Below are 26,638 nucleotides of genomic sequence, written 5' to 3'. Positions count from 1 at the left end.
GGTGTGGTTGCATCTTGATCTATTACAGTTAGAACTTACCAGATTTGCTGGGTTGGATTGGATGGGAGGTGTGTGAGAGGAGAGGAGCCAGCAATGACTGGGAGGTTTGGCCTGAATGTCTGGAAAATGGAATTTCCATCAGCTGAGAAATAGAAGACCATGTGTAGAGTAGGTTTGAAAAAAATAAATAAATGTGGGAATGTCTTATAATTTATGAATTGCTATAAAAATATGGCGTTTGGCATGTTTATGAACTCTCTGTAATTTAGCATGTGTTTAGTATGGAGTGTTGCTTTTTGCCCAACTTACTTTTACATAAATTTCCTGGTTTCTAATGATCACACCACACAAGACTTCTGCTTTCACTTGTCATCTCAGTGCTTTCTGTCTCCTCCAGCCCTGCCTGGTCCCACATGGCGTCAAGGTAAGACTGTTTCAAAGATGGCAATCGCAGAGTTTGCGCTTGCTGACTAGTGAGGAAGCTTGCCATCTGCTTGGCTCATGAAATCACTTGAAAAGCAAAATGCGATTTCTGTTACCAGTTTGTCTCTAACAGTCATCAGTAACTCAAGATGTTTATTGAGATTGGGGTTCCTTGGGTCTGATCTGCGGGGCTCTGATTCACTTTTAGTTTTCTCTTTCTTGGAGACTTCACAGCAAACCTATTGGTGCCAAAAAAGATACATGATATGTTTCACATTCATGTGCAGTAGTGATGTGAGATGTGCCCTCCAGTTACTAAGAAGGGGGAAAAAGAAAGAAACTTCAAAACACCATATTCTTGTTTACTTAAAAAAATAAATAACATACTTTCCTTCAAGCCATGATGTTGTAATAGGGACTGGATTCAATCTTCGACATCAAAAAAAGGAAAATCAAATAAAATATGTGAAACAAAGATTTCCATGAATTGACTAAGAGGCAGTGCAGGACTGTGATCTTTGAGAAAAGGACAGTCAAATCAATAAGATGAGCTCTACAATTGACTCAACTTACTGCCCAAAGGCAGTTTCCAGGTTGTGGAGCCCAGAGGTCTGGCTGAGTTGAAGAGATAGAAATCAGAATTTTGAGAGAATAGATGCCTAGAATTTGTGGGAGAGAACACCAGAGAAGAGAGTGCTACCCAGAGAATTCCTGAGATGGGCAGATGGGTCCTCTCCAGTCTTTGGCTGAGTCCTGATCTGCACCAGCCTGAGAAGAAACTCCCCGAGGCTGAGGAAAGACCCACAGACAGAAATAGGTCAAACATTTCCAGGAGCTCACATTGGGCTAGAAATAGTTCTTAGTCCCATCAGTCACAGTGGGGAGGCCTTGTAAAACTGTGGGCGTTGAGTATAGCTTGAAGAAGGGTGTTAGCATTAGACTAATGGTTTCTCCTGAGCCATCCTAATGAACTTTAAAAGCAAGTTTTGGGAATTCCCTGGCAGTCCAGGGGTTAGGACTCTGCACTTCAACTGCTGGGTTCGACCCTGGTTGGGGAAGTAAGATCCCACAAGCCACACGGTGTGGCCAAAAAAATAATAATAACAAATAAAATAAAGTTAAAAAAAAAAGCAAGTTTAACAAAGATGAAACTGTTCCTAAGTAACTTAATTGCATGCTGGAACCAAGCCCAATACTCCTTAAAGTGATACAACAAAATCCAGTACCCAAACATGCAAAATTCACAATATCCAGCATCCAATCCAAATTGGCAAGTTTATTAGTTTCCTAGGGCTGCCCTAACAAAGGAACACAAACTAGGTAGCTTACAGCAACAGAAATGGATTCTCTCACAGTTCTAGAGGCTAGATGGATGATATCAATGTGTCTGCAGGGCTATGCTCCCTCTACGACTCTGGGTAGAGTCCTTTCTTGCTGCTTCCTAGCTTCTGGTGGTGGCTGTCAATCCGTGGTGCTCCTTGCCTTTCAGCTGCGTAACTCCAGCCTCTTCCTCTGTCACTTGGTGCTCTCATCATGAGTTTCTGCCCTCTCCTCTTACAAGGACACCAGTCATATTGGATTAAGGGCCCATCCTCATCCAGGTCTCAACTAATTACATCTGCAACAACCCTATTTCTAAATAAGATCACATTCCAAGGTACCAGGGGTTAGGACTTAACATACCTTATTGGGGGACAAAATTCAACCCATAATACCAAGCATGCAAAGAAGCAGAAAAATAAGGCCTATAACCAGAAGAAAAATCAATCAGTAGATACAGAGTAGAAGCTGTTGAGATGATGGAATTAGCAGACACAGATGCTATCACAACTCTAATAAAAATGCTCCAAATGTTCTATTTTGGATAGTTTTATTGCTATGTGTTTTTTTGGATTATTTTTTATATAATTCCATTAATCTCCGTAGTAGCATAAGGAACAGAGATAAATACTATAAATCATAAAGTAACTCCTAAAAGATCTCTGTGAGTGCGAGTCAAGGACATTTTCAGAACTGCTTCTTCATCTCTAAAATGGGAATAATACTTACCTCCCAGGTAAAGTGCAACAATCAAATGAAATTTTTATAACTTACTTGGTACATAATCAACTCATAATAAATAGCAGCAATTATTGTTACTAAAGCCTGAAGCAATTACAAAAGCAATTATAGGTCAAATGATTAGAGACCTATGATGGATGAGACTGAACACAATCAGTGTAATTATAATGGTTTTGATTTATTGCTCTTGGTAAGAACTTTACTAATTCGGACAAGTTGGGATAGGGAAAAAGTCACATCTAACTGATGAGCCGTCTTAATTACAGAATAATTTTGAAGAAATGGTTTTTGATTACTTTTATCTACATGCAGTAATTAGGGCCAGGCTACAAAGTTTTACCTAGTATATATATCCTTAAGGGACTGGCTTTAATGATTACATAAAATGATCTTTCATTAGCATAACAAGGCTTTCAGCTGTTATGAAAGAGTTCTTTTCATAAACAGTTTGTTTTCCTCAGCGGTAGAATAAGTCATATCGGAATGATTTGACCAGCAACAATCACATGGCAATTCCTTCATGGATTCAGGTATCAGCCACGAGGCACCAGCTGACGGCTGTAGCCTTGACTGTTGGAGCATCTACATCCTGGGGAGCATTCCTGGGACTGCAGAGCCTCTGTGACCCCACTTCTTTCCTGTTGTTCCCCCACCTGTGGTGGTGTCTGCTTCCTGCAATTACTAACCTCTGGGTTATTTCTGCACGCTATTTTTTGCTCTTTCCGTGTTCCAACAACCATATAACCAAGTCCCTGAATTAAATCCCCACGGTTTTAAATAACTGGCATAACTATCCTCTGGACTGGACCCCAGCTGACACCATACACCAAGAGGAACAGCTGGAACCAACCAGAGAGAGGCCAAAGACGGAGCAGAGGGTCGGTAACCAGAGAAAATGTCTGGGGCTGTATGGAAGGCAGTCACTGGGGGTGGATTGCTAAGGCAATCCCGATAATTCAGCTGATGCCTTCTCTTTGGCAGGGTGCGTTGTCATGGTCCCATGCCTGCTAGCATTTCCTGCTCTCTAGCTGAGTGGCCTGGTGGAAGTCTGATCCATTATTTAGGACATGGATTTTCAATTTGCAAAACGTGAGGATTAGTCTAGATGAATTTCACATTTCCTTTCAGCTGTGATGCTCCTCTTGAACTAATTGACGTGTTTGCTCAGGGTCGGTTGGGAAAAGCTATCCTGTCTCTTCCCATATGCTAAGTGAAGACGGGATTAAGAAAGCAGAACGATTTGGCTCCATGGTGTGCCCTGCCTCCTGGACAGGAAACAGAAAGGTTTTGTACAGTCCCTGCCGGTTCAGGTAAGACAACTTTGCCAGGGGAAGCAGTACACATCAGGCTCTGCAAAAAGCACTGCCCCATAGCAGGGAGCATGTCACAGGGCAGCATGTTACATGTTAATACGATTGTGTTTGAAAGGTGATCATTCCAAAAGTGTGGCAGCAAAATAAAATGATAACCAGAGAAAGCTAATTAAGTTGCTGCGGTGGTATAGAAGTAGGTGCTGGGCTGGATTCCTGAGTGTGGTGTAAGTAAAATGACTGTGTATTTGTCTTCCTGTGTGTAAAATGATATGCCTTTTCTGAATAAGTTTCCCAAGAAGGAATAAAGTCATTTGTTTGTTTACCACTTTTCAAAGAACCAGCCTTCCTTTCATTTTAACTCTGTTGTTTTAAGGGGCAGCCAGCTTTCCGCTGATCTTAATGTAATTAACATGGGCAGATGCTTTGCATTTGTTCCTGTGAATCGCTGGGTACGTGTCTGCATCCTAGGCTGCTGTAGGCTTCTGGCAAAACCTGTTTTGTATTGTGATGTGAGGTGACCCAGTATCAAAGCCTTAGCCCCTCAGCAGGTAAAGAAGATGATACTAGAAACTGAAGGGATCTGGGACTCTATAACATCATTTGCAGTTAGCTCGAGGGTAGCTCAGCTGCCTGGCTTTCAGGTTGTCAGTTAATGTGAAAAAGTTAGCATCTGCTGGATAATGAACACTGGTGACAATAATAGTATCCTGGGTATCAGTCAACTGAAAAATAAATCATTCCAGCGCTGGTCAGATGTTGCTGGTCTTTAATTTCCATGGGCCAGATTATTTTCTGGTCCTGATATAAGCATTCTGAGGCATTGAAACTGTTCTTTCAAGTGAGGCTGAAACAGCTGCCATCCATTTCTAGTTTGCACCACCTGCTGAGCCAACCCATCCTTAAAGCGTGATGGTCAGCTGATCAGACGTGATTCTCCAAATGGCTGTGGGCTTGAGCTGAGGGAATGGCAAAGTGGTTGACAAAGTGGTTGGTAAGGGGTTCTGAGCTACTTGTGCATGCAGCTTGCTTATGCCCTCTGATCTGGCGGGCTTTTGATCCCAGATATACCCTTTCCATCTTGTGATGAAGCGCTGCTGGGCCTACTTGACGTCATCACTTGATGGGTCTGACTGGACCAAGCTCGTGCTGAGCATTTCTGGCTGCATGGTTGTCTGGTACCCTGTGGCCAAGCACTCCATCCCCCCCAGAGCTCAGGAGCAAATGAGAAGTTGCCTTTCAAAAGGTGTCTAATTCTTCCTTTCCTATGGCATGGCCTTGCTCCAGATTCCTAGGACTTGTAGGACTTCATCCTCCACTGCGGCTTACATACACTCGATACAGCATCTTTTCCAACCACGGATATCTCTACCACCATAGGTTCTGCTGGCTCAGAAGGCTAAGGTGACAGGGTTGTTGTACCACCAGAGCCTGGAACTGCTGAAGAGCCCTTTCTTTCCTGGGGCCCCACTCAAGGCTGGCAGTATTTTGCATCACCTGGTACAGAGACTGGAGCAGCGTTCCCAGGTATGGAGTATGCTGCCGTCGGAGCCTGGATGTACTGAGCTTCCTACTTCAGGGTAGAAGGTAAGCTGCAATAATTCTTGTTTTACTTTGGAGAGGATTTACTGGCATGCCTAGTACCACTGGACTCCAAAATTTTTCCTGATGTTGCCCCTTGAATCTTTATAAGGCTTGTCTACCACCTTCTGAAGTGCATGGGTCTTACCAAGGCCTCCAGCATGCTAGCTTTCTCATTTATCTTGCCCAGTAGCATAATGTTATACGTCTAATCAATCAATGTGATTCTCTGTTGGATATCCAGATAATCCAGATATTTTGGAATATACTATGACCGGAGGAAGGAGATTTAACATAGTTCTCTGGCAAATTGTAAATGTACGGTGCTGCCTGTTCCATGTGAGTGCAAACTATTTCTCATCCTCTCTTCTGATTAGAATAGAAAAAAACATATATGCCAAATCAATGGCCACATAGCATGTACCTGAGGTTGTGTTAATCTGCTCTAGAAGAATACCATATCTGGCATAGTGGCTGCAATTGGGGCTATTACCTGGTGGAGTTTTCAAAGGTCCACTCTAGAACCCATCTGCTTTTTCTTTTTTTTTTTCTAAACAACTTTTTATTGAAGTATAGTTGATTTACATTGTTCTATTAGTTTCAGGTGTGCAGCAAAGGGATTCAGTTATATATATTATATATAGAGAGATATATTTATAGATTTTTCAGATTCTTTTCCACTATAGGTTATTACAAGATATTGAATATAGTTCCTTGTGCCATACAGTAGGTTCCTTGTTGTTTATCTATTTTATATATAGTAGTGTGTATCTGTTAATCCCCAGCTCCTAATTTATCTCTCTCTCTCTTCCGCTTTGGCAATCATAAGTTTGTTTTCAAAGTCTGTGTGTCTGTTTCTATTTTGTAAATAAGTTCATTTGTATCTTTTTTTTTTAGATTCCACATAGAAGTGAATTCTATTGTATTTGTCTTTTTCTTTCTGACTTACTTCACTTAGTGTGATAATCTCTAGGTCCATCCATGTTACTGCAAATGGCGTTATTTTATTCTTTTTTATGCTTTTATTTATGTATACATGTACCACATCTTCTTTATCCATTCATCTGTTGATGGACATTTAGATTGTTTCCACGTCTTGGCTGTTGTAAATAGTGCTGCTGTGAACATTGGGGTACGTGTATCTTTTTGAATTAGAGTTTTTGTCTTTTCTGGATATAGGCCCAGGAGTGGGATTGCTGGATCATATGGTAACCATATTTTTAGTTTTCTGAGAAACCTCCATACTGTTTTCCATAGTGGCTGCACCAATTTACATTCCCACCAACAGCGTAGGAGGGTTCCCTTTAGAACCCATCTGTTTTGTTCCCATGGGCCAGGCTAGAGAATCAAATGAAGATATGATGGGGACCACCACCACTGCATCCTTTAGATCCTTAAAGCTGGCACTGATTCCTGCCATCCCCTACCCATTGGATTTGATAATTTTTTAGATTTGGGGGTGGGCAGTTTCAGAGATTTCAGTTTGACATTTCCCACCATGAGATCCCTTATTTCACAGACTGAGGATCCAATGTGGGCATTACACCCACTCACTAAGCACTCTTTTCCCAACTATAAATTCAGAAACCAGGTAAACACTCACTTGGTGGGTTTACAGACCCAGTGGACTCCATCGATCACACCAAAACCCCATCCCCCAAGTAGGAGGGCCAGGGTGACACTTCAGATATCTGGGCACCAGCGTCAACTCAGACTGTCTAACAGTTCTTTCTTTCTAACCTGGACAGAGGACACAGCCTGCAAACAGTTGTCTACCAGGAAACACTTCACACAAAACAAAACAAAAATACCTAAGCTGTAACAAATTAGTAATATATAGCAAATGTCCAAAGAATGGCTCTGACAATGGTGGTGCAGGAACCTGAAGGAGAACATTGGAGCTGAAGACATTTATCCTCAGATCTCTATCAAGACAGCATATTCCTCGAGTGGATTCTTTAGGGATTCATATGTAAACATAAATCTGCCAATAATCAGTAGGGGTACATCGTTATTTCCATTTCAGAAATAACATCCAAAAAGAATCTCAGATATTTCCATCAAAACAAAACAAATTCCATATATATGTGTTAGCATATGGTATTTGTTTTTCTCTTTCTGACTTACTTCACTCTGTATGACAGACTCTAGGTCCATCCACCTCACTACAAATAACTAAGTTTCGTTTCTTTTTATGGCTGAATAATATTACATTGAATATATGTGCCACATCTTCTTTATCCATTCATCTGTTGATGGACATTTAGATTGTTTCCACGTCTTGGCTGTTGTAAATAGTGCTGCTGTGAACATTGGGGTACGTGTATCTTTTTGAATTAGAGTTTTTGTCTTTTCTGGATATAGGCCCAGGAGTGGGATTGCTGGATCATATGGTAACCATATTTTTAGTTTTCTGAGAAACCTCCATACTGTTTTCCATAGTGGCTGCACCAATTTACATTCCCACCAACAGCGTAGGAGGGTTCCCTTTAGAACCCATCTGTTTTGTTCCCATGGGCCAGGCTAGAGAATCAAATGAAGATATGATGGGGACCACCACCACTGCATCCTTTAGATCCTTAAAGCTGGCACTGATTCCTGCCATCCCCTACCCATTGGATTTGATAATTTTTTAGATTTGGGGGTGGGCAGTTTCAGAGATTTCAGTTTGACATTTCCCACCATGAGATCCCTTATTTCACAGACTGAGGATCCAATGTGGGCATTACACCCACTCACTAAGCACTCTTTTCCCAACTATAAATTCAGAAACCAGGTAAACACTCACTTGGTGGGTTTACAGACCCAGTGGACTCCATCGATCACACCAAAACCCCATCCCCCAAGTAGGAGGGCCAGGGTGACACTTCAGATATCTGGGCACCAGCGTCAACTCAGACTGTCTAACAGTTCTTTCTTTCTAACCTGGACAGAGGACACAGCCTGCAAACAGTTGTCTACCAGGAAACACTTCACACAAAACAAAACAAAAATACCTAAGCTGTAACAAATTAGTAATATATAGCAAATGTCCAAAGAATGGCTCTGACAATGGTGGTGCAGGAACCTGAAGGAGAACATTGGAGCTGAAGACATTTATCCTCAGATCTCTATCAAGACAGCATATTCCTCGAGTGGATTCTTTAGGGATTCATATGTAAACATAAATCTGCCAATAATCAGTAGGGGTACATCGTTATTTCCATTTCAGAAATAACATCCAAAAAGAATCTCAGATATTTCCATCAAAACAAAACAAATTCCATATATATGTGTTAGCATATGGTATTTGTTTTTCTCTTTCTGACTTACTTCACTCTGTATGACAGACTCTAGGTCCATCCACCTCACTACAAATAACTAAGTTTCGTTTCTTTTTATGGCTGAATAATATTACATTGAATATATGTGCCACATCTTCTTTATCCATTCATCTGTCGATGGACACTTAGGTTGCTTCCATGTCCTGGCTATGGTATAGAGTGCTGCAATGAACATTGTGGTACCTGACTCTTTTTGAATTATGGTTTTCTCAGGGTGTATGCCCAGTCGGGGCAGGACAGGAATAAAGATGCAGACATAGAGAATGGACTTGAGGACACAGGGAGGGGGAAGGGTAAGCTGGGATGAAGTGAGAGAGTGGCATGGACATATATACACTATCAAATGTAATAGATAGCTAGTGGGAAGCAGCCACATAGCACAGGGAGATCAGTTCCGTGCTTTGTGTCCACCTAATGGGGTGGGATAGGGAGGGTGGGAGGGAGACGCAAGAGGGAGGAGATATGGGGATATATGTATATGTATAGCTGATTCACTTTGTTATACAGCAGCAACTAACACAACATTGTATAATTGTAAAGCAATTATACTCCAATAAAGATGTTAAAAAAACAAAACAAAACAAATGACTCATTTGGAACTTAATAATTTTGAATTGACAAGCACACATCCAAGGGAAATATGGATGTGAGCTAATGGAAAGAAAGTGTCAGCTACAGCTTACTTTCATCCTTAAGTATGTATTGGCCTTGACAGTTTTAATAACTCTTTTTGTCTAAGTTACAGAGCTTTGTGCTATTTGGCTCTCAGTTAAATTTGTTCCCTGAAGAGGGAATATAAGCCAATGCTCAGTGTTCTAATTGCTTTCAAGTAAAGCAGATTAGCAATATTATGCATCCCATTGCTTTCTGTTCGGTAATTATATATGTTGATATGTTTCTTCAAAAGTGTATTCACCACATATGGTGCTTTCTAAAAGCCTGAAGTAGTGGCTCTTTTAGGGAAATGGCATTAATAGCATTTTCTAGCCCTCATATTGATAACCACCTTTGGTTGATATATATATTACCAGTGTTTGCATACATATGTGTATACAAATCATGTTTTAAGGTCCGTATGCAGAATAAAAGGTCCATCCCTATTTCTAAGTAGACTGCTTCCAAAACTCTCAGGGCTCTCATCTCTGGCTTCAGCTGACAAGGGGGCCAGCAGGAGCTGATTCTGTTGCTCTTGGCTGTCTTCCACAGTAATGAGGGCCCTTGGTCTTGGAAGGGACAGCAAAGGTCATCTAGAGACAAGAAGATCCCAAACCTGACATCAGGTTATCAGATTCACCTGGGGAGCTTCAAAATACATAACTTTCAGTGCTTATCTGAAAGTTAAATAAATCAGAATATATGGAAGAAGGACTTGAGAAAACATCAGCCAGATCTGGGAATTGCTGCTCTGGTCCAACCACCTTCATGATTTTATTAAGTCTTCACATTTAGAGTCAGAAGTAAGTAGGTCTCCTTAAAACTCGTTCTCTTTAACTTCCGGTTGTTGAACTGTCTGTGAAAGTCCCTGCGTGGATGGACCAGACCCATTTGTTTTGATATGATGGGGCATCACATCTGTTTATCTCAGTATCCTTCCACAGAGCCTCCACTGTACCTGGTTCAGAGCCATAGTGTAATATATTTTGGGTCAGATGAATTAACAAACTTAGATTTCAGATTTTTTGGTATTCAGACTAAGAGGGAAAAAATAAATGTCAATCAGAAGAGAACAATTTTCTTCTTGTACCTAAATATTGGTTAGATCAGAACAAAAACTGTTGTAATCCAAGTGTCCATCAGCACAATATGACTTATTCATATAGTAGAATGCTGTTCAGTAATGAATAGGAACAAAGTACTGAACCATGCTACAACAGAGAGGATCCTCAAACATATTTTGCTAAGTGACAGAAGCGAGACACAAAAGATTCTTATTGCATGATCCAACTTGTGTGAAATTTCCAGAAAAAAGCAAATCTATAGAGAGAGACAGGAGATCAGTGGTTGACCAGGACTGGAGGTAGGCACAGGAATTCACCTTAGATGGGCATGGAGAAATTTGGGGGGTGATGGAAATATTCTAAAACTTGATGTTGGTGATGGTTGCATAAATCTTCCAATGTTATTAAAAACTGAGCTGTTAAAAAAAAAACAAAAAACAAAAAAACTGAGCTGTTTACCTACCAAAAAAAAAAAAAAGAACAAAAGCTGTTGTAATCACTTAAGAGCATAAACTGGGTTCCTCACCCATATGTGGGAATTATAAAGTTCTTCATTGCCATCTGCTGGAATCAGTGTTGTACTAAATCCAAACAGGCATAATTTACCAAAGCTTCTCCCTTAAGATAACTTATGTGGCTAATGATGTTGGAACATGCATTCACCTTAGACCCTAGACTAAAAGCCAGATGCCAGCATGAGGCCGTGTAGGCATGGGGTGGCGGGCGAAGAGGAGACCTCGATTCCAGCTGGGTCTGCCCCTCTCTGGACTGTGATTCACGCTCAGCTGCATGACTTTTCTGGCCTTCACTTGCGAGTGTAAAATGGAAGCTTCCATAGTGAATGATTCTGATCCTTAAACTCAAAGAGAATGCTCCTTCCGCAGTTGTCTGGCGGGAGAGCAAAGCTGGGAGGGAAGCAAGTTCAGTATTGCATGATGGAAGGTGTGTGCATGTTTGCATCTGCATGCCTACTGAAGTCCTTAAGTGATGGTGGAGATACAAGGAGACCCAAGATGCTCAAAGACTAATACATCCCATCTTTATGACAGACTTTTTGGAACCATCTATTTCTGTTTATCCTCAACATTGTGTACAATCACTAACTGACTTTACTCAGAGTTGCCTTTATATGTAGAGAAAGTGTCAAGCTGCTTTAGTTTCCTACTTAATATCTTTTTGGGGGACATTGAGGGGATTGTCTTATCTACATTCTCTTCCCCCATGTCTGAATTCCCGCCATTATAGCATCACCTTTGGCTTAAGATTTTGTCTCCAAGTAAAATGGAAATATCCCTTGGTACAGAGTAAGTAAATCATTAGCAATATCACATTTGCATAGATCTTTACAGTTTATAAATCGCTTTCACATATACTAAAGCTTAACTTCCATAATAGCATAAATGACAGCAAATCCAAGGTGATAGCAGCAAGGGGGCTAAAGAACTGTTGTGTGCTAGACAACATTGTCTAAATGTGTGCAGATTGCCTCACCTAAAATCATTTATATATATATACATATAAATCATGCACATAAAATTTACATACATAAAATCATTTAACTTATAAACATCATCTCATGTGATCCTCCCATTTCTGTAAAGTAGTCATTATTATTTCCATTCTACAGGTAAGGCAATGAGGGACTGGGATTAAATGAGGAATTGAGATTAAATGACTCTTGGATATTTATCAGAGGAATCAAGTCCAAGTCTTTATGGAGGGCAGAGTTTGAAAGCTTGGAGGGTCAGGGTGACACAGACGTAAGTTAGAGACAGGGGACCAGGGAAGAGAAAGGGGTGTCAATAAGAGAACAGAAGGGGCTGCTGGCTTGTTCCCTGCCTGGTTTGGTCCTTTTGCGTTTCTGCCGTCATTTGTGTAAGGATGCAATGTGGGGCTGTGTCCTCGAAGGATTGTTTCCTTAGGTCTACTCCACGCTATCCCTTGCTTACAACAGATTTTTTAAAATTAATTTTTATTGGAGTATAGTTACTTTACAATGTTGTATGTCTGCTGTACAGCAAAGTGAATCAGTTATATGTATACATATATCCCCCCTTTTTTGGATTTCCTTCCCGTTTAGGTCACCACAGAGCACTGAGTAGAGATCCCTGTGCTATGCAACAGGTGCTCATTAGTTATCTATTTTATACACAGTATCAATAGTGTATGTGTCAATCCCAATCTCCCAATTCATCCCCCCCTCCGCCTCCTTGGTATCCATACGTTTGTTCTCTACATTTGTGTCTCTATTTCTGCTTTGCAGATAAGTTTATCTGTACCATTTTTCTAGATTCCACATATAAGCGATAGTATACGATATTTGTTTTTCTCTTTCTGACTTCAGTCTGTATGACAGTCTCTAGGTCCATCCACATCTCTGCAAATGGCACTATTTTGTTCCTTTATATGGCTGAGTAATATTTCATTGTATATATGTACCACATCTTCTTTATCCATTTCTCTACAACAGGAGATTATTAGGGACACTGAAGAAAAAGTCCATCCTACGCCCTACTTTAGAAGAAAGGGTCTTTAACTGCTTTCTCAACATACATGAAACATGATGATCCAAACCAAGTGAGCCTGAGCGCAAAGATTTGAATTTGCCATTCAAATTCTGGGAGTGCTGCCTCCTCCCTGGGCTAGGCGACCTTGGCCATCACGGGAGTGGAAGAAATGCTTCTTTCCTGCACAGCAGCCGTGGCTTGGCTGAAAGAAGGGCCATACTTACCTGGAGCCCTAAGCACTTACATGTCTTGGCGTAGGTATGTTTTACCTACATGGTACCCTTGTGCCTGGGCCTGCACCAAGCTACACGTTGAAAGGGGTACCTGCAGCAGGTTTTTGCTGCCCCTGCCTGAGTCCTGCAGTGTGAGCCCTTTGCCTGTCTCCCTGGGACACATTTTGTCTTTCTCTTCGATCTCCTGGCCTTTTATACTTTCTTTTTCTTTTCCCAGGTCCACCTCCCCCTTGGTATCTGACCAACCCCTATCTATGACTTAGTTCTGATAAGTTCTGATAAGCAAGTGATAGGCAAGAAAAAAAAAAAGGAAACATTTGGAAGAGGAGAGGTTGGTGCAGAGGAGACTGGGGTAGGAATGGGCAGAGGAAAGGTTTTGAGCTGGGTGGTTGTTTAAGACCTAGTGCCGCCTTCTCCCTAAGGTCATCTGTGATGATGACACCACCGCTTCCTCACAACCCCGCTTCATTTGCACCTTTCACAGAGGCCTCTTGTCACACTCTGCCTCACTCTATAGTTACTTACATACAGATGTGAGTTTCTTTTCTAGATGATCAGCTGTCCTGGGGGAATTTTCCATTTTCCAAAAAAAAAAGTTAATTCATCTTTATATTGCACACGTCACAGTGGCTTATGTCTAATGGGATCATAGTAAATGCTTGTTGAACCAACAAAAGTAGGAAATGTGAGATGTTTTTCAGCCCGAGGCTTGCACCTCACAAAGAGCCCTCCTGCCAGTGTAAAGGGAAACAAGAGACTGTGTGGGGGACCTTCCTGGAGGAAGAGGGGGGTGATCCTGTAGATGTGCCAACAGCAACTCCTTCAGGAGTAATTCAACCTCAGGAAGCAATGGATAATAAATCTAGGAAATGAGTTATAATTACAAATGAATACATATATTAGATGTTCATTTATTTATTTTTAAATTTTTTAAAAGATTTTTTTGATGTGGACCATTTTTTAAAGTCTTTATTGAATTTGTCACAATATTGCTTCTGTTTTTATGTTTTGGTTTTTTGACCATGAGGCATGTGGCATCTTAACTCCCCAACCAGAGATCGAAACCACACCCCTTACGTTGGAAGGTGAAGCCTCAACCACTGGACCGCCAGGGAAGTCCCTAGATGTTCATTTATTTATTTGATGCATCAAATTAAAATTTTCACAATAAATCTAAACCCACAGGAGAAGTTCAACCGAAGGCTAAGTTGAAATTCTATAAAAGACTGACATTGATAAAATTTCTGAATAAATATAAACCAACAGTGAAAGCCATGTTTGGTATTAGCCTCCAGCTTTGTTGTGTAGCATTTAATGATCCCTCCAGCCCGCCTGTACTAGATCACATATTTGGTTCTTCCTGTCAATTCTGTGGGTATTATCCCTATGGCATGTGCCCTAGGTAACAGAGGTGGGTTGCACTGAAGTTAGAAATGTGGTGGACCATCCAGCTAACCCTGATGTTCTTAACATTGTGATACCATTTTCTACTCTGAGTTTTTGCAATTCAAATTGAATTGAAGGTAAGGGATGGACCCATTAATAAAAGAAATGTTGGACTCATTTGGCCTAGAGAAAAATAAAAACAACTCATTGAGGAATGAGCTTGCAATATTCTGCAATTAAAAACTATTAGGAACAATGCTAGCGTCCAAGGTACGGCTGGTCTGTTTTCAAGTGTAATTCCAAGAGTGAGCTGAGGGTTTGCAATCTGCTCACTAGAGGGGGTTAGATACTAAAGAGCTGCTTTCTCAAGGAGCGTTGAGCTGAATCTAATGAAGCAAATCTGACCAAGATTTCGGGAGGCTAGATGCCAGATTTCCTGTGGCAGAGCCATCTTTCCATAAAAAAAAAAAAAAAAAAAAATTGTACTAGTATAGTCAATAAATCAGAGTATGTTTTAAATTGTTTTTCTAATTTAAACATAAACGCTCACTGTAGAAAAATAGAAAAATAATAGAAATACTCTAAAATGTGAAGAGCATTTCAATTTACCTATAATGTTCACATCTAGAACCAAGCACAATAACACGTTTAGCCATATGAACTTGGTGGGAGTTGAACATTCTTGAGCAAAAAAACCACAATTTACTATGGCTTAATGTAATATTTTGGTATCTATCCTTATTTTTTCTATACATATAGTGATAATAATTTGCTTTTTCACCTAATATTGTATAGATACTGTGTATTAACATTTATGTATGAATGTATTATTTACTAGTTTATGTTTAGGCTTTGCATTTTGTGTGGATTAAAAGTTATTGTCAATGTTTTGAGAGAGAATTTTTACGGAAATGAATTCTCGGTCAAAATTTTATCTGAAATCAGTCTTCCTTCTTAACTATTTTTTTTTTTTTAGCTGCTTAAGGGCAATTAAAAAGCAACAGTTGGTATCAATAGAGTGATCACTCTTGTGTTAAGCATTGTGTGGGACAGAGAATAAAGAGCAATGGTTCTTGGTTTCAAAGAGTTTGTAATCTAGTTGGGGACATGAGACCCTCTTGTGGTGAAGAACAAATGAAAATGAAGCAAGAGATACCAGTGGAAGGTGGTCTAATATCTAGTTACAGACTCTAAGTGCTATAGGAGCTCAAAGAAGAGAGGAATCAGGATTAGTTGAAATTTTCCAACAGGCTTCCTGGAAGAAGCAGAATTTAGAATCCAGGGATTGTACCTAACTTTCTCGTTAATGTGTCTGTCCCCAGGGTCCAGGGAAAGGCCTGGAATGTAGTTGTTTTTTTAAAAAATGTCAGTGCCTCTGCTTTTTGTATGTGGAGATAGTGCTACTAGTCTCTGGACAAAGGACATGTCATTGAAGATATTTTCCAGTAGTTCCAGGAGACCATTCACCCCTGTATGTGGTTTTCCTAACATCTTTTATTGGAGGGTAGTTAGGTTCTGGAACACTGTCTAGGGCCACAGGTCAGAGTGAAGGTCATTGACTCTTGCTGCAATTGAACTTTTAACTTTGGCTTCATAAGCATGGAATGAGCCAAAGTGCCATAGATAATATATAAAATATGCTCAGCAAAAGTGTATCATGTCTGGAAATGAGGAAGAAAATATGTGAAATATGAGAATATATATATATAATATATATAATATATATATAAAATATATATAATATATATATATTCTTTTCTTTTTTTTCCTTGTAAGAACCATAATAAAAGCAAAAACAAAAAGCAGTAAAAGAACTTTTAGAGGTTGGGAGGATGTATGGTTATGGATTTTCTTCCCCTCTGTATCTTCTTTAAAAATCTTAACACAAAATCCCATTCTGAATACAGTGGAAAAGCTAGAATGGAAATTATAGCGCAGGGTTAGCCAGACATTTAAACTGCCTTACAGATTTTGAAACTATATTCTGGTTTTAATTTTTCATGCTGTAAGATTGGTGTTGGCTTTGGGCCATTCATCCTCTTAAGTTGGAAACCTCTTGCCAGACAGAACATTGCTGGCGGTTATTAGAGCCACTGGTTCCATCAGCACATGGGTCTCATGGACTCAGTTCTTTTGTACTGGGCCTGGAGCCTAGGTAAAGAACTAATGTTAGATGCATTTAAAATTTTGTGACTTGGTAACCACATTACCCAGCTTTAAGAGCCATACAAAACATATAACCAGGTTTATCTAAGATACAAAATCTGGCTAGTTTCCTGCATTGTTCACAAAATACCAAAGTAGCTTAAACATTTAAACATTAGCCACGACATTAGGAACCACAGTCTCCTACTAGATTAAATGTTAATTGCAATGACATAGAAAACAAGAACACATGGAAACTTCCCAAAATGTTAACAGAGCTATTGTTGCAGGAAGAACACTGCTTTGAGAGTTGGGTTTTTGTGTGGCAGTGGCTACTAATTAGCTCCATGTTCTTTGATGAGTGGTTTCCCATTTCTAGCCTCACTTTCCTTACCTGTAAAATGGGTTGAACTAGGCGATCTAAGATCCTTTCTTGCTCTGAATCTGTACTCTTCACATGTAATAGCTTGTACAATGTATTTTAGGTATATAAGTGATTCTGAAACTAGTCTTGAAAAAAGGGTTAGGGTACATTTCCGGTTGAGGAAAAATACACGATATGTATTTCATCAACACCTCCACCCCAAAATTGTGCCACTGAAAATTAATCGAATTTCTAGTATTTTGTTCCTTTTACTTAAAAATAATTAATGATTTCCTGCTTTTCAGGTTGATCTTAGTGAATGCAGCTGAGAGCATCACGTACCTATCTTGTCTGTTTTATATCTTGTTAATTTGAAAAAAACCTCTGAGTGAATTTGGTGGGGAGGTTGGTGTGAGCCATTTTTGATTTGAGATGCAATGAAGACAGAGAAATAGGAAATAGGGAGATTACATCTTACATTTTATTTGGGTTAGGTGTTTGGAAACAGGACTTTCTCAGCAGCCAAAATACTAGGGGGAAACGGGGAAATAAAATGTTATTGCTAAGCCAAGGTCGCTGTGCATTGGTATTACCTACCTACAAGTGTGTGGTTTTAGTTTTGGCCTGAGTTAAGTAATAGCATGCAGATATCTGTTCAACAGAGTGATGACACATTCCTCTGACCAGGAGTTACTGCTTAGACTAAATTTTCTTGACTTAAGGATCATGGTATGTATGGTATGTGCATGTGCCTGGGGGACAAAATCTAAATAAATACTTAACATCAGACTTCAGCAGATGTCAATTATCTCAGAGTTACATTACATCTATTTCTGTTCTTCCCAAACTTCTACTCTAGCATGTATTTATTTATTTATTTTTGTTCTGCTGATTTTTCTTCTTTGAACTTTACCTGAGTAGACAACCATTAAATGAATTTCTCATCGCATTTCACGAATGTCAGGAATTCTTGCAACTCAATATCACTGATTAGTAACAGTCCCCACTCTTGGGACCAGTAGTCCCGAGATGCTTCCTACACTGCCCAGGAACCCTACATTCCACCAGCTGCTGGTTCACAGCTGAGTCCTTCCCCAGGCATTGCTCTTGGCCAAAGCGGGTGATCTTGCCCCAGGTTCCATCTCCTCCCTAGGGCAGTCCACATTCAGTATGGAGATATAAGGAACTGGCTCTCTTGCCTCAAGTTCTCATAGCTCTGATAGGGCCACCCCAGCTCTACAGCTTCCTACAGGATTCACTGGAGCTGACTGAGACTTTGATCACAGCCACATCACAGTTCAACTTTCCCCTCTGCCCAGTCCCACATCCCTTTCTACCTCCCGGCGTTCTGCCCCCTGCTTCTGCCCCCCAACATGCCTCCTGCGCGCTAATCCCAGACTCAGCGTCTATTTCCCTGGAACTGACCAAAGACGGCAACTTTTTCCGTTTAATGGTGTGAATTTCCCCAGTGTCCACACTGAATCCTAGTAAGATGAACTCTTCTGGAAAAGTTATTATTGGCTGTCTGGAATTTTAACACATTAAATTCAGTGTTTCTAGTTTTCACTCTCGTGTCCAGTAGTTTTTTAAAAAAACAATGATGCGATTTTATAATTCTGGAGTAAAAATGATTCCTTTTGCTTATTGCAAGTATCCTTAAAACCTCATTCCCTCTTTTGATAGATTGAAGCAGTCTTCAAAAAATTGCAAGATACTGCTCAGTGTGATAATCTCTCCTTTTTATAGTGTCTCTATATGATTTATTCACTAGCCATTTTCATCTTCATTAGAAGGAAAAATTAAAATGTCTGATATTGGTTTCATAAGAAATAATGTAGCTGAACCACATATATAACCAAATTTTTTTTCTTATGACTAATTATCTTTTCATTGTTGTGACTCAAATCAGAGCCATAAAAAACAATGAAAATTTCAAAGAGACAGCCTAAACTGGTGCTAATTATACCAGTCCATATGCCTATACCCTGTGCTTTGTATGAAAAGTCAATTGTTTGAAATATTTAGGGATTTTTTTGGGGGGGTCATAATTGAACTGAGTAACTTCTGTCCACCTTTTAACCAAGTCAAAAGAGATATTCAGCTGAGGCTCTTGGTATCTGCCTCTTAGAGAAAATATTGGGTTTTTAGTATTATGATCTCTTGCTAGATTTAGAAATTAACAAACAAAACTGAGTGGACTTTATATAAAACCAATGCCTAGAAATTTTGATTGATATACATTTAAAATATATATATGACATATAGAAATTTTATTTCTCAAATAGAGGAATTCATAATTTTATAATATCTTTTATGAAACAAAATTATGACTCTTCAGTACTGAAATCAATGTACCTTTAAAATGTATTTTAGGCTGAATTTCCCAAAATTTATGTAGCACTTTTCTAAGTTGTTTGATCACAAAATCTTTTTTGTGGGTACACCATTCATTAATATGTATTAGAAAGAGGGATTTGTGGATCAGTTTTGGAAATGCTGACCTATAGTTTTGTTTTTGATTATAGTTTTTAAAAGCTTTTCTAGCTTTGTAGAATGAATTGGAAACTTTAGATTTTTTTTTCCTCCCATGCTTTGAAAGTCACTATAATAATGCAAATAATTTGTACCTCTTTCAGTTTCTTCTCTGGTAAGATGGGCCAGTCAACAAAAGTCACTCCACATTTAAGGATCAATGAGAATTATTTATTGAGCAACACAACTTTCTTTTCTTCTTTTTCTTCCTTTTTTTTTTTAAAAAAAAAAAACAACATAATTATTTTTTGTTTGATTTCCTAACTGGCAAACAAACAATTCAGAGGATAATAAAGATAATTATTATTATTATTCTCTTTATTCTTCAAGGGGAATAAAAATTCATAATGGTGTGAGTGCACTGGGCTTTCTGGCACCACCTTTGTTCCCCACGGAGGGATGCTGCCCTCTGATGGCCTCAGCTGTCCATATGGAGGCACGGGTCTGTTAGGTTGGACCCCAGGCAGCTGACTGACTGCCTGATATCACCTCCTGTGTTAAGGGAGTGTAGGTGGGTTCTCAGGAGTTTATACTAAAAATTGCATTTCTATTTTATTTAAACTATGTTACTTAGGCCCATTTTCTGGATTCCAGATTTAATTTTTTTGAGTACCACTTTGTGCCACTGAAGTACCCAATATTTACCAAGCATTTTTTATATAACCTAGTTTTAAATTTCTTACTGTGTTATTCTACCTACTTAAGATTTTGATGAAATAGGCCTGGCCATGGTTTACTACACTGTAATTATTGATCTGTATTTGTGCTTTTTTACTTATTTGGGGGTCACTTTTGAAAATTTATGCTGTTGAAATAAATTTCTAGGTCCAAGATGGATCAGCTCCTGCCACAGTACTATGTCAGCAAACTGCACTTTTGTGCTCCTGTAAATGCTTTGCTTGGCCAGAAACACAGTATATCCAGTCAGCCAATCCCCAAATGCCAAGCTAACTCTGGACTTTATAGTTATTTCCTTGTTCCTTGATCTTTCTAGATAAGGTCAGATATGCAACCCCAGCCAATTAGCCCTGTTTCCTCATTGCTGCTTCTAATGCCCTATAAAACTCACTCTCACCCAAAATCCTCGGGAAGAGTGAGCCATTTGCTTGGGAGGCACTGTGCTCCCCCAATCCATGGACTGTTTTCCCTTGAATAAAGGACAACAAACTTGTTACTAAACTGTTTTAGTTTTGCCATTTGACAATGCTTTTGCATAAAATCATTTACTTCATGGTCTTTTAAAAATCCTACTTCTCGACAGACGGAGCAACAGAAGTCCTGTCTTTTCTCTCTCTCCATCCACGTCACCAGCAAAATGCCTTGCACACTGTAGATATTTTTAAAATGCGGTGAAATTGTGCCTGTAGGTCAGTGTTGTCATTTTTTTTTAGCATCATCCTGCACACAGTATAGTGACATTGTGACAATAAGAAATGTGTATGTGGTCTTATCTGGTTCCCAGCATGGTGGAGCTCCTAAAGCCCTTAGAATTTCCTGAGTGACTGGGGAGAGGGGAACATCTTTTGTTATTCATAACTAGACTCTTTCAACTAATACCTGAGTTTATGCTAATGAGGTGATTCTTGGAGCATGGGGCCTTGTTGCCAGAGAAACCAACCACGTGATTAGAGGGTTGGAACTTCCAGCTCCACCCGCAGGGGTCCAGGGAGGGGAGAGGGGCTGAAGATTGAGTTAATCTTTCAATCATCTTTAATCAATCATGCCTATGTAAATGAAGTAATGAAACCTTTATAAAAATCCTAAACAATGGAGTTCAAAGAACTTCCGGGCTGGTGAATACATCATGTGCTGAGAGGATGGGGCACCCAAGAGAAGGCATGGAAACTCCATACTGCCTGCCATACTTTGCCCTTGCATCTTTTCCATTTAGCTGTTCCTGAATTATAAGATTTATGACAAACCAGTAATAGTAAGTAAACCGTTTTCCTGAGTTCTGAAAAATTAGCAAACCTGAGGGTCATGGGAACCCTTGATTTACAGCCAGTGTGAATCAGGAGTACAGGAAGCCCAGACTTGCGACTGGTATCTGAAGCGGGGTGGGGGTGGGGGTGATCTTGTGGAACCGAGCCCTCAACCTGTGGGGTCTGCACTAACTCCAGCTAGTGAGTGTCAGAATTGAATTGTAAGGCACGGGATTTGGAGAATTTGTTGGTGCGGGAAAAACCCTCACACATTTGGTGTCAAAGGTGTTCTGGGAGCAGAAACAGATCATGGTATTAGTAACAGCTATCATTTATGAAGGGCCAGATATTTTGCCAATGCTCACCATATATTGTTTCCAATTCCAATAATTTTTAAAGATCATTATCTTGGCACCATTTTACAGATGAAAAAAACCGAGACTTAATTACTCAGCAAAGGGTATATTTCTAATAAACTGGATTTTCAGTTCTCTCAGACTTGCAATCCCTTCCTTCCCTCCTCTTCTCACCCGTACTAGGCTACTACATGCCTCTATAACTATATGAAATCTACTATGGCCAATTTATTCAGTCAATATAACTGAGTGCCTCCTATGGTGCCATTGTTCTGCAGGATGCTGTGTGTGAGAACATACAGAAGGAGAATAATAATAATAGGAGCAAATTACTTAATTGATCCTCACAAAATAGATATTTTTATCGTCCCCCCTTCACAGTGCAGGACAGTGAGGCACAAGATTGCTTTGTAACTTGTCCAAGGCCACATAGCTAATAAGTGGCAGAGCCATTGTTTAAACCCAGGACATCTGACTCCAAAGCTGAACTGCCTCTTGTGAATATGTGATCCTTTATATCAATGTGTTTTTCATTCAAATTTGGAAACAAAACAAACACATATGATACAGCCAAAGAACTATGATTTCATAGTGCCCATACAAATTTGAAAGAATCATTTATAAACTTCATATGCAAGGGATTCAAGATAGAAAAATATCTTCATGGATTTCACATGCTATTTTCAGGAGCTGCAATATGATTCAGTTGCTAATAAAGATCAGTTCAGTTACTACTTGGTTTAACTACCCATTCTTGTTCAGTGAATTTTTTATGTCATCTTTTGATTGAAATTCTCTAAATAAAAGAAACTCCTATCATGACTATTCCTGCTTTTACTAATCTCAAAAGACAAGGACCAAGAAAATCACATATGAGCCTCTGAATGGAATATAATATCTTTGGTGAAACGTAGTTGGCTCATTTAGACATAGTTCTGCCCAAAATAGCCTGGATGGACTGGGTGGAATTTATTGCATTACTAATGCTCTAAAGGCAGATTTCCCAGTAATAACTTACCCATAAAACTCTACTTTAACAAAAGGCTACTTGATAGCATAGAATAAACCGGAATGCGTTTTTATAGCCAGAGATTTCCAAACCATAAATACTTCCATCCCTGTAAGCAAATGGGTCAGAAATATTTATGAGTCCCCCTGCATTTTTAGCACTTCCGCAATGGAATACAGCAATTTCATCAGGACCACATTCTATCTCTACCTTTACTCTAGGCTGGTGATGGACTCCTTAGCATATCATAAGCAATCCATTAGTGAGAGGAACTTTGGCATTCAGAAAGGAATGAAGAGAAAAATATCGTATAGAAGTTGTTGAAACTGGTTATTTTTGAGCAATATACTATTCATGGCTAAACTAAATCCAATAGTTAATTTCAGAACAATGTCAATATAGGCAGCTGAGGAGATGATTGCCGGCTAATTTAGTTTACCTGCTGATGGTACTAAAATTTATTTTTCTCCCTTATAGAAATAAACATTCAACTGGGCTTGGAAAATTCCAGATCACTGATATTTGGGGTATGGTGCAAGACTCATAATTTTTAAGTTAGCCTTTCCTTTTCCTTTTAAAGGAAGCTTATGGAAGTAACTGCTTTAAAAATATCTCTTCAAAGATGTCGAAAGGTCAAATTAAAACATTATGCTGTCGATCATTGTTGCTGTTTTTTCTCTCTTCCTTGTAAGAATGGTAGATAGAGAAAGCCAATATTTGATTTTACATTAATTTTAAAAGAATGATAATTTTGCTTTTTGTGTAAATGTTGCATGCTTTTTATTTTAAAATTCAAGCAATTAAAAAATTCACAAAGAAGAAATCTTAAAAATGAATTAGAAAAGAAACATAGATTATATTAGCTAATATAGATAAGAGTATGGTAAGTCTAAAATATGAAATAAATATTGAGTAATACATACATTTTTGTTTTAGAAACAGTGCTTAAAAATCTGGTTAGTCAGGAAGGGAGACGCAAGAGGGAAGAAATATGGGAACATATGTATATGTATAACTGATTCACTTTGTTGTTAAGCAGAAACTAACACACCATTGTAAAACAGTTATGCTCCAATAAAGATGTTAAAAAAATAAATACAAAATAAATAAATAAATTAAAAAAAAATCTGGTTAGTCAAGCATCAAATCTTGTTATAGTGTGACATAACATTGATTAGAATAAAATTTGTAGATGCCCTTGTATTAAATGTTAGTTTCAGATTCTTCTAGTTCCTATTTTTTAAAAGGAAATATCACTTTGTATTAATACAAGTTTCTTTGTATTAATTAATATTATTAATTTATTGTTAATAAGCACCCATGAGCAGAATATTTTATTAGTCACAAAGATAACCAGACAGATGGCAGAGATAGGTAGGCACTCATCAAACTTATTTCCACTTTTTAAACACACAGCTAGATTACATTTCCTGGCCTCCCTTGGCTTTAGATACAGACGTGGTGGAGTTCTAGCCAGTGGAATGTGGGTAGATTGACATACATCACTTTTAGGGAGAGCCCAAGAGGTCTCCCATGTACTTCTGTAAAGGCTCTTTTCCTGGCTTTGCCTCCTGTAAAGATCTATGGAAGATTTTGAAGCCTTAGGGGTAAGTGGCTGTAATTACAGGGGTAATGCCTGTAAGGAGAAGAGCCCCCCACTGCCAATCCACATTGGATTATGACAGAGGCAATAAACCTTTGATGTTGTCACAGAGACAGCAGATCTTTTGTTTGTTTGGGTTTTTTACACCTTTTTTCTTACCCTAAGCCAAGGTTTCTCTACCGTGCACTATTAACTTATTGGACTAGATAAATCTTTGCTGTGGGAGCTATGCATTATAGCATCCCTGGTTTCTACTCACTAGGTGCCCATAGCAACCCCCCTCTTCCAGCCATGACAATCGGAAGTGTCTCCAGACATTCTAAATGTCCCCTTGAGGGTAAAATTGCCCCTAATTGAGAACTGCTGGTCTAATGTAGTCATGTTTCTGTTCTTAAGGTTTTACACAGAGAGTTCTCTACTTTTTTATATAATGAGTTTCTGAAAAATCTGTTTGAAGTCAAAAGTCTGAAAGGTGAACAATGTATTTATGTGTTTATAAAGAGTTTTGTTATAGAAGACAAATAAAAGGAAGATAAACATTTTTAACTTACCATTGCATTCAGTAGCACATTATGAAGCTGTTGTTGCAGCAATTTTTACATGTTTTTAAACTTTGCATTTTTCCTTCACAGTTGAACCCATACTTGATCACCTTTTTTTTTAATTTTTTATTTTTTTTTTACATTGTAGCAAGTATTACCATCAAACTCCACTCATTGGGCCAGAGACCCTTGTGATGTTAGCGAAAAACTTGCCCCTCATGTAGCACACTACCTACACTTGTGAGTTCATCGGCCAGTGGTTGATCACCTTATATCCAGTGAACTGTAGCTTGAAGCTAAAGAGTTATCACTTAAGGCACAGGAAAGGACTTTCATCTGTGTCACAATTTTATAAGACCTGTGCTTTTTGTTTCTTTAATAAGGTAAATTGCAATTTTCCATTTTCTACTCATTTTTATGAAATGGAAATAAATATTAAAATAATTGAATAAATATCTCTGTATAACAAAGATGTCCACATAGCCAGAACGGAATTGGTGACATTTATTTTTCTTTTTTAAATTAAATTCTTATTTTATTAGAGTATAGTTGATTTACAATGTTGCGTTAGTTTCAGGTATACAGCAAAGTGATTCAGTTATACATATACATATATCCATTTTTTTCATTCTTTTCCCATATAGGTTATTACAGATTATTGAGTAGAGTTTCATGTGCTATACAGTAGGTCCTTTTTGATTATCTGTTTTATATATAGTAGTGTGTATATGTTAATCCCAACTCCTAATTTATCCCTCCCCCCACTTTTCCATTTTGGTAACCATAAGTTTGTTTTTGAAGTCTGTGAGTCTGTTTCTGTTTTGTAAATAACTTCATTTGTATCATTTTTAAAGATTCCACATATGAGTGATATCATATGATATTTGTTTTTCTCTGTTTGACTTAACTTCACTCGGTATGATAATCTCTAGGTCTATCCACATTGCTATAAATGGCATTATTTCATTCTCTTTTAATGGCTGAGTAATATTCCATTGTATATATGTACCACATCTTCTTTATCCATTCGTCTGTCGATGGGCATTTAGGTTGCTTCCATGTCCTGGCTACTGTAAATAGTGCTGCTATGAACATTGGGGTGCATGTGTCTTTTTGAATTATGGTTTTCTCCAAATGGATGCCCAGGAGTGGGACTGCTGGGTCATATAATATTTTTCTTTTTAGTTTTTTAAGGAACCTCCCTGCTGTTCTCCATAGCGGTTATACCAATTTACATTCCCACCAACAGTGTAGGAGGGTTCCCTTTTCTCCACACCCTCTCCAGCATTTATTGTTTGTAGACTTTTTGATGACGGGCATTCTGACTGGTGTGAGGTGATACCTCATTGTAGTTTTTATTTGCATTTCTCTATTACATAGCGATGTTGAGCATCTTTTCATGTGCTTTTTGGCCATCTGTATGTCTTCTTTGGAGAAATGTCTATTTAGATATTCTGGCTATTTTTTGACTGAGTTGTTTGTTTTTTGATATTGAGCCTCATGAGCTCTTTGTATATTTTGGAGATTAATCCCTTGTCAGTTGCTTCGTTTGCAAATATTTCTCCCATTCTCTGGGTTGCCTTTTTTTTTTTTTTTTTTTTTGCGGTACGCGGGCCTCTCACT

General features: G+C 38.8%; 1 long non-coding RNA gene and 1 other non-coding gene across 2 annotated transcripts in view; one reads left to right on the top strand and one right to left on the bottom strand.

Annotated features, from left to right (window-relative positions):
• The first annotated feature begins 3,695 nt into the window (after positions 1–3,695).
• LOC114484643 (uncharacterized) overlaps positions 3,696–26,638 on the top strand; it is a 45,771-nt gene continuing 22,828 nt past the window's right edge. Inside the window, exons 1-3 of the long non-coding RNA XR_003677793.1 lie at positions 3,696–3,794; positions 5,175–5,381; positions 5,620–5,714. This is a non-coding gene — a long non-coding RNA (uncharacterized lncRNA). The remainder of the gene's footprint in view (positions 3,795–5,174; positions 5,382–5,619; positions 5,715–26,638) is intronic.
• Positions 25,156–25,302, bottom strand: LOC112065065 (small nucleolar RNA SNORA62/SNORA6 family). Its single transcript, XR_002891820.1, has one exon. It is a non-coding gene; the product is annotated as a small nucleolar RNA SNORA62/SNORA6 family (small nucleolar RNA).

Source organism: Physeter macrocephalus, chromosome 1 (assembly GCF_002837175.3).
Source record: "Physeter macrocephalus isolate SW-GA chromosome 1, ASM283717v5, whole genome shotgun sequence".
Classification (NCBI taxonomy): Eukaryota; Metazoa; Chordata; class Mammalia; order Artiodactyla; family Physeteridae; genus Physeter; species Physeter macrocephalus.
This window is presented reverse-complemented; position numbering and strand designations above follow the sequence as displayed.